Source organism: Oncorhynchus tshawytscha, linkage group LG30 (genome assembly GCF_018296145.1).
Source record: "Oncorhynchus tshawytscha isolate Ot180627B linkage group LG30, Otsh_v2.0, whole genome shotgun sequence".
Classification (NCBI taxonomy): Eukaryota; Metazoa; Chordata; class Actinopteri; order Salmoniformes; family Salmonidae; genus Oncorhynchus; species Oncorhynchus tshawytscha.
The window spans coordinates 44661933-44677870 of NC_056458.1; positions in this window are offsets into that span (position 1 = coordinate 44661933).

The following is a 15938-nucleotide window of genomic DNA, read 5'->3' on the forward strand; positions in this document are numbered from 1 at the left end:
CTTATATAATGTTACTTACCCTACATTGTTCATCTCATATGCATACGTTGATACTGTACTCTATATCATCGACTGCATCCTTATGTAATACATGTATCACTAGCCACTTTAACTATGCCACTTGGTTTACATACTTATCTCATATGTATATACTGTACTCGATATCATCTACTGTATCTTGCCTATGCTGCTCTGTACCATCACTCATTCATATATCCTTATGTACATATTCTTTATCCCCTTACACTGTGTATGACAGTAGTTTTTTTGGAATTGTTAGTTAGATTACTTGCTCGTTATTACTGCATTGTCGGAACTAGAAGCACAAGCATTTCGCTACACTCGCATTAACATCTGCTAACCATGTGTATGTGACAAATAAAATTTGATTTGATTTGATTTGATTTGACACTACAGACACCACATATACTACGGACACCACAGACATCATGGACACCAAACACTACAGACACTACAGGCACTGCAGACACCACAGAAACCGTGGACACCACAGATACCATGCACACCACAGAAACCGTGGACACCACAGACAACTCAGACACCACAGACACCATGGGCACCACAGACACCATGGACACCACATAAACCACAGACACTACAGACACCATGGGCACCACAGGCACCACATACACCGCAGACAACACAGACACTACAGACAACATGGCCACCACAGACACCACAGACACCATGGCCACCACAGACACTACAGACACCACAGACACCATGGCCAGAGACACCAGAGACACCAGAGACACCATGGCCACCACAGACGCTACATACACCACAGAAACCACAGACACTACAGACACCACATACACCACAGACACTACAGACAACACAGACACTACAGACACCATGGCCACCACAGACACCACAGACAGACATACACCACAGACACCACAGACACCACAGACACCACAGACACCACAGACACCACAGACACCACAGACACCACAGACACCATGGCCACCACAGACACCACATACACCACAGACACCATGGCCACCACAGACACCACATACACCACAGGCACCACGGACACCATGGTCACCACAGATGCTACAGAAACCACAGACACCATGGCCACCACAGACACCACAGACACCACAGACACTACAGACACCACAGACACCATGGCCAGAGACAGTGCTGCTGTCCTTCATTAGGGAATGCCTCTGGGAGACAAAGCAGCTGGCTAATACTTAATGACCCTGTCTATAATTGTGTTAACTTGAGCGTGTAGTCTCTACCGACGAGGGGATAGACAGGGTGAGGAACAGTGTGTGTGTGTGTGTGTGTGTGTGTGTGTGTGTGTGTGTGTGTGTGTGTGTGTGTTTGTGTGTTGTGTGTGTAAAGAACACCAAACAAGACGAGTCCAGTCGAGGAGATGGGGCTTCCTACCCTCTGCTCTCTGTCCCAGGCAGCTGGTCTGTTCTTCTACCCAAGGGTCTGCTGTCCCACGCACCTGCACACACAAGCACACACACACACACACACACACACACACACACACACACACACACACACACACACACACACACACACACACACACACACACACACACACACACACACACACACACACACACACACACACACACACACACACACACACACAGAGCTCTGAATCCTTTCCCTCCCTGCCCTTACAGAATTCCTAACATGGAGCTAAGATAAAAGCACCTGCTCTAAACTTAGTGGTTTGTTGCCAAGCAGAATGTTGCCAAGAAGATCTCTCTCTTAAATTGAGTGCTTATCACATAATCAGAGCAATCTCTCTCTCTCTCTCTCTCTCTCTCTCTCTCTGTGCTTCAGAGCTCTGCGAGATTTCTGTGATTTTCTGTGATTTTCTGAAATAACACACACTCACTAAACACACACTCACCTCCGTAAATAAGTCAGTTCTTAACATAAAGACTTAAAACTCTAAATTCTATAATTGCCTACCCCAAGGAGGATATGTGTTCACTTTCAGCTTCCTGTGTAAACCGGAAGTGCCTTAAAAGGGTGTCATAGGTGATGTTTCCAAGGGTTAAAAAGGTCAGATCTTTTCAAAACTTCATATGTGTGATTAGGCAACCCCCATGAACTGTAAGTCAGTCATTTCTCCCAACAGATGTCAAAGAAAAGCTCTCTCTCTCACACACACACACACACACACACACACACACACACACACACACACACAGCAAGGATGGAGTGACAAAGTGCGGTGCTTAAAGACACACAGAGCCTGCAATGGCATTTCCATATTCTCTATGCCGTGCGGAGTTCAACGAGATGCCCCGCTTGACCGTAGCTCGCTCTGAGTGCAGCGAAAAAAAGTAGGCCCAAAATGAAGCCTACTTTTTTTCACTGCACTCAGAGCGAGCTACTTGCTTGCTTTTGGGTGACAGTGAGAGAACCGTTAGGGTGAGAAGCACAATTCAACCTCAGGTACGATCCTGAGGTCCTCCCGATCTGTGCAAGCCTAATCTTGACCGTGTGGCATTAACCCTTAACAGTAAAACAGGGATTTTTGATCTCACAGATTACAATGACATCTCTCCCCATAGGAATACATTGCCTGCTCCTCTAAAGTCAACCTGAAGCCTATGTGGGTTATGAATGCCTTATGAACCTGTCTTCAATGACAGTCCATCAGGACACTATGAGGTCTACCTGTGTTGATTCTAAGCTTCCTGAAGCAACCGGAAGTGGTTAAAAATCACCCTAAACGTGTTTTTCCATACCCAACCAGCAGTTTGTGATAAATAGTGCATCCAACCCTGTGTAAATCAGTCTGTTCTTAATGTAAAGACTTAAGACTCAGGATTCTGTAAAAGCCAATCAGGATAGGAGTTTACTTATAGCTTCCTGTGCCAACCGGAAGTGCCATAATTGGTGTCACAGGAGCTGTTTCGAAGGGTTAAAAAAGTCAGATCTTTCTAAAACTTCATTTGTGTGATTAGGCACATTTCAAAGAAAAACTAAATCACACACACACACAGCTTGGAAGGAGGGACATATTGGGGTGCGTAGAGACAGACAGTGCCTGTGTAACGGTTCTCTTGTGGTGAAGGAGAGGAGGACCAAAACGCAGCATGGTGGTTATTCATGTTTCTTTAATGAAGACACTATACATGAATAAACTAATGAAAACAATAAACGTGAGAACTCAAAACAGCCCTATCTGGTGCAAAACACAAAGACAGGAACAATCACCCACAAACACACAGTGAAACCCAGGCTACCTAAATATGGTTCCCAATCAGAGACAATGACTAACACCTGCCTCTGATTGAGAACCATATCAGGCCAAACACAGAAACAGACAAACTAGACACACAACATAGAATGCCCACTCAGATCACACCCTGACCAAACAAACATAGAAACATACAAAGCAAACTATGGTCAGGGTGTGACAGCCTGCAATAGTTACCTTTGTTCGAACTAAAAAAGAACCGTCAGACCAAGACTTCTGAAACTTTAGAAACCTGTTCTAGACCTCAGGTCAATAGTGCGTGGTGAGTTACTTGGCTCTAGAAGATTCTTGGACCGAGAAACAGCCTCGTACATTTGCAATGACTTCAATTCATTTTGACCATTACGAAAATGACAACATTTAGAAAAGTCTCAGAGACGCAAGACTAGGTGCATCGAAACCGGCTCGGCCCATAGAGAAGGACCCCAATGTTTCTGTCCGATAGCTCATTCAAGGACCCCGTAGCAAGGCATGGAAAAAAGTGGATTTTCAGCACCAATTAAGGTCTTGCTCGGGCACCGAAGGACCTATCGAGCCGAAACTCGGGATTCGGGGTCGCCTCACATAGGCCTACACATAATGTCAGAACTGGACCTGCAGCTAGAACATAACTATGTGTTTTATGTTTTTATTATGTTTTAAACTGAAGGCGCTGTGAATTATGGGCCTGCTCTGAAATATGTGATAGTTGGCTTCTAAATGAGTTGGAAAAAGTGGGTTTGGTGTCAATTGGTATCAGTTTGGTGTCAGAATGACATCTAATTGACTGATGGACACTGACTTGCTGGTTGACTTTTGTACATTTGCAATATGTTTAAACGGAGAGGGACCATCACCAAAATGGCATTCTGAAATCAACACTAACGAGCGATGGAGAGGAACCAGAATCACTGCCCAGCCATCCCGAGTTCATTGGGCCAGTCGCATTACTGCAGGATTTTTGAGCATGCCAAATTCGTGATGGTAAATGCCTATTGAAACATATTGCAAATGCACGTGCATTTGCAATATGATTCAACAGTGAAAAAAACATCACCAAATGGACATGATGAAATCAACACAACGAGCGATGGAGAGGAACCACTATCACTGCCCGGCCATCCCGAGTTCATCAGGCCAGTCAATTTTGCATTTCTGCAGTATTTTTGAGCATGTCAAATTCATGATGGTACATGGCAAATGGACATAACATCCTGATTAGGCATTTTCAAATCTTTCACATTGCATTTGGACATTTCTTATGGCATTTGGCCCAAAAAAAGTGACTTTTGACTTTGACTTTTGACTTCCTATGAAATCATGTTGCAAATGGACAAAACATATGCCTTATGCACAAGTTAAAAATAATAATAATTATGATAATAAAATTGGACAAAAATATTCATACAGTTCTTACACATGATTAATTGACAAAAAAATCAAAATAATTTCGAAAAACGGTCCAGAAAGCACTTTTTTAAGGGGGTGATAAGTTTTTGAATTTTTTTTCACATTTTGACTTCCTATGAAATCATATTGCAAATGGACAAAACATATGCCTTAAGCACAAGTAAAAAAAATAAAAAAAATAAATAAATAATGATAATAAAATAAGACTAAAGTATGTTGATAGAGTTTTTATACATGTGTATACAGTTCTTACACATGTGTAATTGACAAAAAAATCGAAAATAATTTCGAAAAACGGTCCAGGGAGCACTTTTTTAAGGAGGTGATAAGTGTTGACTTGTGACTTGTGTTACACTTGCAATATGAAAAACCACGGTGGAGCGCACTCGCCATCTGTTGGATTTTCAAAGTGTTACACCTGGCATTTGCCATATGGCATTTGCAATCAACTTTGAACGAAACAATGCCGAATTGAGTGGTATTGGACACCGTGTATATGGTTTGTCCAGTGCCAATGACTTCCCATTCATTTTTGTCCATTTCGGAGGGGTGTGCCCTTACAGTCTGACTTTTGCATGGCCCTCCCAGTCTGACTTTTGCATGGCCCTCCCAGTCTGACTTTTGCATGGCCCTCCCAGTCTGACTTTATTATGCATCAATCTAACCAGTCAACCTTCCCCTCATCCCCTGGAACCTAGTCAGTCAGTCAGTCAGTCAGTCAATCTGCTCTAGAATGACGATTCACCCTTTGTGCTCATTCTCATAAATTGGTTGTCAAGGTGATGGGAGTCAAGAGCCAATGGGGAGCAGTGTTGTTGTTTTTAACTACCACCTCAAAGCAAGGTGATAGAAAGGTCACCTGTTGATATAGAATGTCTTTTCAATGAGGTGATGCTTCTTACCCTGATTATAACATGTCTATAACAATACTGCATACCCTTCTCCCAACCCCCAACCCCCATGAACAACCATTACCACCTCCATAGCCTCACCACTCTCCTCTCCATTACCCTCCTTCCCCTGTCTCCCGCTCCTCGTTATGCTAGCTACAGCATCTGTGGTTTGCTGGGCTGTAGTGGATTCAGGCCAGCCTGTCTGTCGCGCATGTGTGTGTGTGTGTGTGTGTGTGTGTGTGTGTGTGTGTGTGTGTGTGTGTGTGTGTGTGTGTGTGTGTGTGTGTGTGTGTGTGTGTGTGTGTGTGTGTGTGTGTCTGTAATCAGGCCAGTGCTTTATTTAAAGGTTCTACCGTGGGCTGCAGTCCTTTGGGATTCACAGCCTCACCGCACAGCCCTTATAGAGGTGACGACAGAGACCTTCTAAAACTCAATGACAAGTTGCACCACCTCAGCCCTTTTCTCTCTGCTAACAAAGAACCTGATGTACTGTAATCTGAACTGAGACTGGGATTGGCTTCGTAGTGTTTCTCTATTTTGTATTTCTCCATCCCAAAATGTCCCACATGTAGTTTGAGATCTCTTTTCATGTTCAATCAACAACAACAACAAAAGGTTCAAGTGTTTAGTATAATATCACGGCCAGATCAGTTCTCATCAAGATGTAGATCTCATATACTGGACATTGGTTTCTCCACCATTACTTGCATAAACGGCTCAGCAGCACATAAGTTTTAAAAAGTCTGTCATTCTCTCCCAAGCTCAGGATAAAAGCCTACTCAGACATAACTGTTACTGCAAAACCCTTTACTCAAGAGACGTCTGCACCATACCCGGCTTGAGAAAGCTGCTGCCGTAAGGGACGAGTTCCGTCGCTCTCTCGCTGAAACGCTGAGGGAGACTGAGCCTCTTCTGAGCTGAAAGGCTGAGGGAGACTGAGCCTCTTCTGAGCTGAAAGGCTGAGGGAGACTGAGCTTCTTCTGAGCTGAAAGAGTAAGGGAGACTGAGCCTCTTCTGAGCTGAAAGAGTGGGGGAGACTGAGCCTCTTCTGAGCTGAAAGGCTGAGGGATACTGAGCTTCTTCTGAGCTGAAAGGCTGAGGGAGACTGAATTTCTTCTGAGCTGAAAGGCTGAGGGAGACTGAGCCTCTTCTGAGCTGAAAGGCTGAGGGAGACTGAGCCTCTTCTGAGCTGAAAGGCTGAGGGAGACTGAGCCTCTTCTGAGCTGAAAGGCTGAGGGAGACTGAGCCTCTTCTGAGCTGAAAGGCTGAGGGAGACTGAGCCTCAGAGAGGACAGAGGACCTTGTGGACCAGAAGTGGACATCTATTAGCTCAGTGCTCAATCAGGCAGCGGCCCACTCCATTGGCTACAGAGGTAGGAAACATCACGACTGGTTCGATGAGAACTCTGACACCATCACAACCTTACTGGACAATATGCACAAAGCGCACAGGGCTACTCTCAACAGCCCCACATCTGCTACCCTACGTCAGCAATGGCGTGCATCGAACAAGGAAGTGCAAACAACCGTGCGCGCTCTGCAGAGCGAATGGTGGACGAATAAGGCACAGGAAATGGGGTACTTCTGGAGTACTTCTCCTGTCCTATTCGGTGTCCTGTGTGAATCTAAGTGTGCGTTCTCTAATTCTCTCCTTCTCTCTTTCTTTCTCTCTCTCGGAGGACCTGAGCCCTAGGACCTGAGCTCCAGGACAACCTGACATGATGACTCCTTGCTGTCCCCAGTCCACCTGGCCATGCTGCTGTTCCAGTTTCAACTGACCTGAGCCCTAGGACCATGCCCCAGGACTACCTGACATGATGACTCCTTGCTGTCCCCAGTCCACCTGGCCATGCTGCTGCTCCAGTTTCAACTTCCACCTGACTGTGCTGCTGCTCCAGTTTCAACTGTTCTGCCTTATTATTATTCGACCATGCTGGTCATTTATGAACATTTGAACATCTTGGCCATGTTCTGTTATAATCTCCACCCGGCACAGCCAGAAGAGGACTGGCCACCCCACATAGCCTGGTTCCTCTCTAGGTTTCTTCCTAGGTTTTGGCCTTTCTAGGGAGTTTTTCCTAGCCACCGTGCTTCTACACCTGCATTGCTTGCTGTTTGGGGTTTTAGGCTGGGTTTCTGTACAGCACTTTGAGATATCAGCTGATGTACGAAGGGCTATATAAATAAATTTGATTTGATTTGATTTGAAATCGACGTGCACAATTTGAAAACTTACAATGGTTTAACTATTTCGAATGTCCCAAACCAGATCCTTACGACGTTGGCTCTCCACTTTAAAACACTAGTCAATCATCATTCTCCTACAGACCACTCCATCCTGGAAGAACTGCCTGTCCGAACGACCCATTCCAAAACCTCAATCATTCTCCAACCTTCCAAGAGGTTTGGGACCAGGAGATCGTTCCCCAACAGTGGCGGGATGTAAACATTGTCAACATCTACAAGAACAAAGGTGACAAGTCCATCTGCGGCAACAGCCAGGGGGACATCCCTTCTGGCAGTTGCCCGGCGAGGTTCTGGCCGAGGTGATGCTGCACAGACTGGTGAACAACATCACAGAGGAACTGTTGCCAGAGTCACGATGCGGCTTTAGAAAGAACAGGACTACAGTCCACATGATTTTCACGGCACGGTTTTGACATGGCAACTCCAGGAGATGTGCCGTGAACAACACCAGGACCTTTTCATGGCCTTTGCCGACCTCTCCAAGGCCTTCGACACTGTAAGCAGGCAACTACTATGGGGAAATATACTCAAACTTGGCTGTCAAGATACATTTGTTAACATCCTTTGCCAGTTCGATGATGGGATGATGGCTTGGGTGGCCATGGAAGGGCAGGAGTCAGTGCCCTTTGGAGTAAGCATTGATGTGAAGCAGGGGTGTGTGCTGGCACCTGTCCACTTTAACATCTTCCTCCTATGTGTCACCCAGGTACTCCACAAGGAGCTTGAGGACAGCAGCGGTGTTGCAGTGGACATCAGGCTGGATGGAAACCTATTCAACCTATTAGGAGGTTCCAAGCAACCAACAAGGCTTTGACGGAGCGGGTTCTTGAGCTGCAGTATGCTGAAGACTGTGCTCTTGTGGTTCACACTCCGGAAGACCTTCAGTCCGTCCTTGTAGCGGCTGTGGGGGTCTATAGCAGGATGGGACTGTCTATCAACACCAACAAGACAGTAGTTGTCTGCCAATGGAGATCCATCCCTCCACACAGCATGCCATTGAACACAAATCACTGGCAATAGTCCCGTCCTTTAAATACCTGGGCAGCATCCTCTTGGAGGACTACAGCATCCTCTTGGAGGACTGCAGCATCCCCTCGGAGGACTGCAGCATCCTCTCGGAGGACTGCAGCATCCTCTCGGAGGACTGCAGCATCCTCTCGGAGGACAGCAGCATCGACCTCGGAGGACTGCAGCATCCTCTCGGAGGACTGCAGCATCGACCTCGGGATTCAAAATTGGATCAAGTAAGCATGACTATACTGAGGAGTCAGCCTGACTATACTGAGGAGTCAGCCTGACTATACTGAGGCATCAGCCTGACTATACTGAGGCATCAGAGTGACTATACTGAGGAGTCAGATTGACTATACTGAGGAGACAGCTTGACCATATTGAGGAGTCAGAGTGACTATAATGAGGAGTCAGCCTGACCATATTGAGGAGTCAGAGTGACTATACTGAGGCGTCAGAGTGACTATACTGAGGTGTCAGCCGGACTATACTGAGGCATCAGCCTGACTATACTGAGGCGTCAGTGTGAATATACTGAGGAGTCAGCCTGACTATACTGAGGAGTCAGCCTGACTATACTGAGGAGTCATCCTGACTATATTGAGAAGTCAGCCTGACTATACTGTGGCATCAGCCTGACTATACTGAGGAGTCAGAGTGACTATACTGAGGAGTCAGAGTGACTATACTGAGGCATCAGCCTGACTATACTGAGGAGTCAGCCTGACTATACTGAGGAGTCAGCCTGACTATACTGAGGAGTCAGAGTGACTATACTGAGGCATCAGCCTGACTATACTGAGGCGTCAGCCTGACTATACTGAGGAGTCAGCCTGACTATACTAAGGAGTCAGAGTGACTATACTGAGGAGTCAGCCTGACTATAATGAGGAGTCAGAGTGACTATACTGAGGAATCAGAGTGACTATACTGAGGAGTCAGCCTGACTATACTGAGGCGTCAGCCTGACTATACCGAGGAGTTATCCTGACTCTACTGAGGCGTCAGAGTGACTATACTGAGGAGTCAGAGTGACTATACTGAGGAGTCAGAGTGACTATAATGAGGAGTCAGAGTGACTATACTGAGGAGTCAGCCTGACTATACTGAGGCATCAGAGTGACTATACTGAGGAGTCAGCCTGACCATACTGAGGAGTCAGAGTGACTATACTGAGGAGTCAGAGTGACTATACTGAGGAGTCAGTGTGACTATACTGAGGCATCAGCCTGACTATACTGAGGAGTCAGAGTGACTATACTGAGGAATCAGAGTGACTATACTGAGGCATCAGCCTGACTATATTGAGGCATCAGCCTGACTATACTGAGAAGTCAGAGTGAATATACTGAGGTGTCAGCCTGACTATACTGAGGCATCAGCCTGACTATACTGAGGCGTCAGTGTGAATATACTGAGGAGTCAGCCAGACTATACTGAGGAGTCAGCCTGACTATACTGAGGAGTCATCCTGAATATATTGAGAAGTCAGCTTGACTATACTTTGGCATCAGCCTGACTATACTGAGGAGTCAGAGTGACTATACTGAGGCATCAGCCTGACTATACTGAGGCATCAGCCTGACTATACTGAGGAGTCAGCCTGACTATACTGAGGAGTCAGAGTGACTATACTGAGGAGTCAGCCTGACTATACTGAGGTGTCAGCCTGACTATACCGAGGAGTCATCCTGACTATACTGAGAAGTCAGAGTGAATATACTGAGGCATCAGCCTGACTATACTGAGGAGTCAGCCTGACTATACTGAGGAGTCAGAGTGACTATACTGAGGAGTCAGCCTGACTATACTGAGGAGTCAGAGTGACTATAATGAGGAGTCAGAGTGACTATACTGAGGAGTCAGCCTGACTATACTGAGGAGTCAGCCTGACTATACCGAGGAGTCATCCTGACTCTACTGAGGCGTCAGAGTGACTATACTGAGGAGTCAGAGTGACTATAATGAGGAGTCAGAGTGACTATACTGAGGAGTCAGCCTGACTATACTGAGGCATCAGCCTGACTATACTGAGGCATCAGAGTGACTATACTGAGGAGTCAGCCTGACTATACTGAGGAGTCAGCCTGACTATACTGAGGAGTCATAGTGACTATACTGAGGAGTCAGCCTGACTATACTGAGGAGTCAGCCTGACTATACTGAGGAGTCAGAGTGACTATACTGAGGAGTGAGAGTGACTATACTGAGGAGTCAGCCTGACTATACTGAGGTGTCAGCCTGACTATACCGAGGAGTCATCCTGACTCTACTGAGGTGTCAGAGTGACTATACTGAGGAGCCAGAGTGACTATAACGAGGAGTCAGAGTGACTATACTGAGGAGTCAGAGTGACTATACTGAGGAGTCAGAGTGACTATACTGAGGAGTCAGTGTGACTATACTGAGGCATCAGCCTGACTATACTGAGGAGACAGAGTGACTATACTGAGGAATCAGAGTGACTATACTGAGGCATCAGCCTGACTATATTGAGGCATCAGCCTGACTATACTGAGAAGTCAGAGTGAATATACAGAGGCATCAGCCTGACTATACTGAGAGGCGTCAGCCTGACTATACTGAGAAGTCAGAGTGAATATACTGAGGCATCAGCCTGACTATACTGAGGAGTCAGCCTGACTATACTGAGGAGTCAGAGTGACTATACTGAGGAGTCAGCCTGACTATAATGAGGAGTCAGAGTGACTATACTGAGGAGTGAGAGTGACTATACTGAGGAGTCATCCAGACTCTACTGAGGCGTCAGAGTGACTATACTGAGGAGCCAGAGTGACTATAACGAGGAGTCAGAGTGACTATACTGAGGAGTCAGAGTGACTATAATGAGGAGTCATAGTGACTATACTGAGGAGTCAGCCTGACCATATTGAGGAGTCAGAGTGACTATACTGAGGAGTCAGAGTGACTATACTGAGGAGTCAGAGTGACTATACTGAGGCATCAGCCTGACTATACTGAGGAGTCAGCCTGACTATACTGAGGAGTCAGCCTGACTATACTGAGGAGTCAGCCTGACTATACTGAGGAGTCAGCCTGACTATACTGAGGAGTCAGAGTGACTATACTGAGGAGTCAGAGTGACTATACTGAGGCATCAGAGTGACTATACTGAGGCATCAGAGTGACTATACTGAGGCATCAGAGTGACTGTACTGAGGCATCAGAGTGACTATACTGAGGCATCAGAGTGACTATACTGAGGAGTCATCCTGACTATACTGAGGAGTCATCCTGACTATACTGAGAAGTCAGAGTGACTATACTGAGGCATCAGAGTGACTATACTGAGGCATCAGAGTGACTATACTGATGCATCAGAGTGACTATACTGAGGCATGAGAGTGACTATACTGAGGCGTCAGCCTGACTATACTGAGAAGTCAGAGTGACTATACTGAGGCATCAGAGTGACTATACTGAGGCGTCAGCCTGACTATACTGAGGCATCAGCCTGACTATACTGAGGAGTCAGAGTGACTATACTGAGTCATCAGCCTGACTATACTAAGGAGTCAGCCTGACTATACTAAGGAGTCAGAGTGACTATACTTATGCATCAGCCTGACTATACTGAGGAGTCAGCCTGACTATACTGAGGAGTCAGCCTGACTATACTGAGGAGTCAGAGTGACTATACTGAGGCATCAGCCTGACTATACTGAGGAGTCAGCCTGACTATACTGAGGCATCAGCCTGACTATACTGAGGAGTCAGCCTGACTATACTAAGGAGTCACCCTGACTATACTGAGAAGTCAGAGTGACTATACTGAGGAGTCAGCCGGACTATACTGAGGCGTCAGCCTGACTTGGAGTTTAATAAAGAAATGGACTTATAATATATAATCTCCTCTGCTCTGTCTGTGTTCGAACGCATTGATGAAAACATGTGTAGGAGTAAATACTCTCTTATATAAAAACGGGTTCCAAACGGGTTCTTCGTCTGTCCCCGTAAGAAAACCTTTTTGGTACCTGGAATCAAAAGAGCCAGAAACCAGAAAAAGGTTATTCAAAAGGTTCAGCCGAAAATAACCCTTTTAGGTTCCTGAAAGCACCCCTGAGAGTGTCTGTGTGGGTGTGTACAGGGTCAGTGATTTTGCTTTGTTAATGTGCTAATAGCATTTGAGGTTGTGTGCACGTGCATGTACGTGTCCTTCACACGGTATTATTAACTCCCCTCAACTTTTTCCTGTTCTGTGTTACAAATATGAAGTTAACATGGATTCAACTGAAACTGTACTGGCCTTCACACAATACACCATAATGTCAAAGTGGAATTATGTTTTTGATAGTGTTTTTTTTTTTAAACATGAAAAATTATAGAAACTACAATTTCTTGAGTCAATAAGTGTTCAAACTCTTTGTTATGGCAAGCCTAAATAAGTTCAGGAGTAAAAATGTGCCTGACAGGTCACATAATAAGTTGCATGGACTCACACTGTGTGAAATAATAGTGTTTAACATGTGTTTTTAAGGACTACCTCATCTCTGTACCCCACATATACAATTATCTGTAAGGTCCCTCAGTCAAGCAGTGAATTTCAAACACCGATCCCACCACAAAGAAAAGGGAGGTTTTCTAATGCCTCACAAAGAAGGGAATTGTCACACCCTGACCATAGTTTGCTTTGTATGTTTATATGTTTTGTTTGGTCAGGGTGTGATCTGAGTGGGCATTCTATGTTACATGTCTAGTTTGTCTGTTTCTATGTTTTGTTTGGTCAGGGTGTGATCTGAGTGGGCATTCTATGTTGGATGTCTAGTTTGTCTGTTTCTGTGTTTGGCCTGATATGGTTCTCAATCAGAGGCAGGTGCTAGTTGTTGTCTCTGATTGGGAACCATATTTAGGTAGCCTGGGTTTCACTGTTGGTTGGTGGGTGTTTGTTTCCGTGTTTGTCGCCACACGGTACTGTTTCGGTTTGGTCACAGTTATTGTTTTTTTTTAATGTTCAGTTTATGTCTTTAAAATAAACATCATGAACTCTTACCACGCCGCATCTTGGTCCGATCCTTACTCCTCTTCAGACGAAGAGGAGGAAATCTGCCGTTACAGAAACCTATTGGTAGATGGGTACAATAAAATAAAAACCAGACATTCGATATCCCTTTAATAAGCATGGTGAAGTTATTAATTACACTTTGGATGGTGGCCACAAAGATACTGGAGTCCTTGTCGCACTGTGATTTAGGGGTGGGCATTCTATGTTTTGTTTTCTATGTTTCTTTATTTCTATGTTTTGGCCGGGTATGGTTCTCAATCAGGGACAGCTGTCTATCGTTGTCTCTGATTGGGAATCATACTTAGGTAGGCCTTTTTCCCCCTCCTTCAGTGTGGGTAGTTGACTTGTGTTATTGGCACTTAGCCCTCGTAAACTTCACGGTTGTTTCGTTGGTGACATTTTAAATAAAAGGAAAATGTGCGTTCACCACGCTGCACTTTGGTCCACTTATTTCGATCATCGTGACAGTCCTTCCTAACTCAGTTGCCAGAGTGAAAGGAAACCGCTCAGGGATTTCACCATGAGGCCAATGGTGACTTTAAAACAGCTACAGAGTTTAATGGCTGTGATAAAAACTGAGGATGGATCTACAACATTGTAGTTACTCCACAATACTGACCTAAATGACAGAGTGAAAAGAAGGAAGCCTGTACAGAACAAAAATATTCCAAAACATGCATCCTGTTAGCAACAAGGCACTAAAGTAATACTGCAAAAAAAGGTGGCAAAGCAATTCACTTTTTGTCCTGAGTACAAAGAGTTGTGTCACGGGCAAACCCAATACAACACATTACTAAGTACCACTCTTGTAAGAGGTGAGTAACTGTCTACAGGGAAGTCAGGCGCAGGAGAGCAGAACTGGGTAATAACCGGAGCAGTTTAATGAGGCAAAACCAACGGCACCCAGAACAACCAAATATGGGTTGAAATAACCCGTCCCAAACCAGTCTGAAGGGCACAATACACTTTACAACAAACAATTCCACACACAAACATGGGGGGAACAAAGGGTTAAATACACATCTCGTAATGAGGGAATGTAAACCAGGTGTGTGGGAAAACAAGACAAAACAAATGGAAAATTAAAGGTGAATCGGCGATGGCTAGAAGACCGGTGACGTCGACCGCCGAACGCCGCCCGAACAAGGAGAGGAACCGACTTTGGCGGAAGTCGTGACCACTCTTCATATTTTCAATCATGGTGATGGCTACATCATGTTATGGGTATGCTATTTTTATGAAAAGAAACAGAATAGAGTTTAGCACAGGCAAAATTATAGAGGAAACCCTGGTTCAGTCTGCTTTCCACCAGACACTGGGAGACCAATTCACCTTTCAGCAGGACAATAACCTAAAAGACCAGGCCAAATATACACTGGAGTTGCTTACCAAGACAACACTGAATTTTCCTGAGTGGCCTAGTTACAGTTTTGACTTTAAATCAGCTTGAAAATGGCTGTCTAGCAATGATCAACAACCAACTTGACAGAGCTTGAAAAATTTTAACAGAAATAACGTACAAATATTCTACAATCCAGGTGTGCAAAGCGCTTAGAGACTTACCCAGAAAGACTCACAGCTGTAATCGCTGCCAAAGGTGATTCTAACATGTATTGACTCAGGGGTGTCAACACTTATGTAAATTAGATATTTATGCATTACATTTTCAATACATTTGCTAAAATGTCTAACACCTTTGTCATTATGGCGTGTTGAATTCAGGCTGTAACTCAACAAAATGTGGAATCAGTCTTGAATACTTTCTGAAGACACCGTAGGCATAAATGTGTGTGTGTGTGTGTGTGTGTGTGTGTGTGTGTGTGTGTGTGTGTGTGTGTGTGTGTGTGTGTGTGTGTGTGTGTGTGTGTGTGTGTGTGTGTGTGTGTGTGTGTGTGTGTGTGTGTGTGAGCGTGAGCGTGTGTGTGCGTGTGTGTGTGAGCGTGTGCGTGTGTGTGTGTGTGTGAGCGTCTGATGACCCCTTCCTCCCTGCAGGCTATCTGCGTGATGTTGGCAGCTCTGTGACTCACTGGCTCCTCATTGATATTGGACCCTCCAGAAGACAGGGAAGGCGTGCGGGGGTGATGACACACCAGGTCTGTTAAATAAA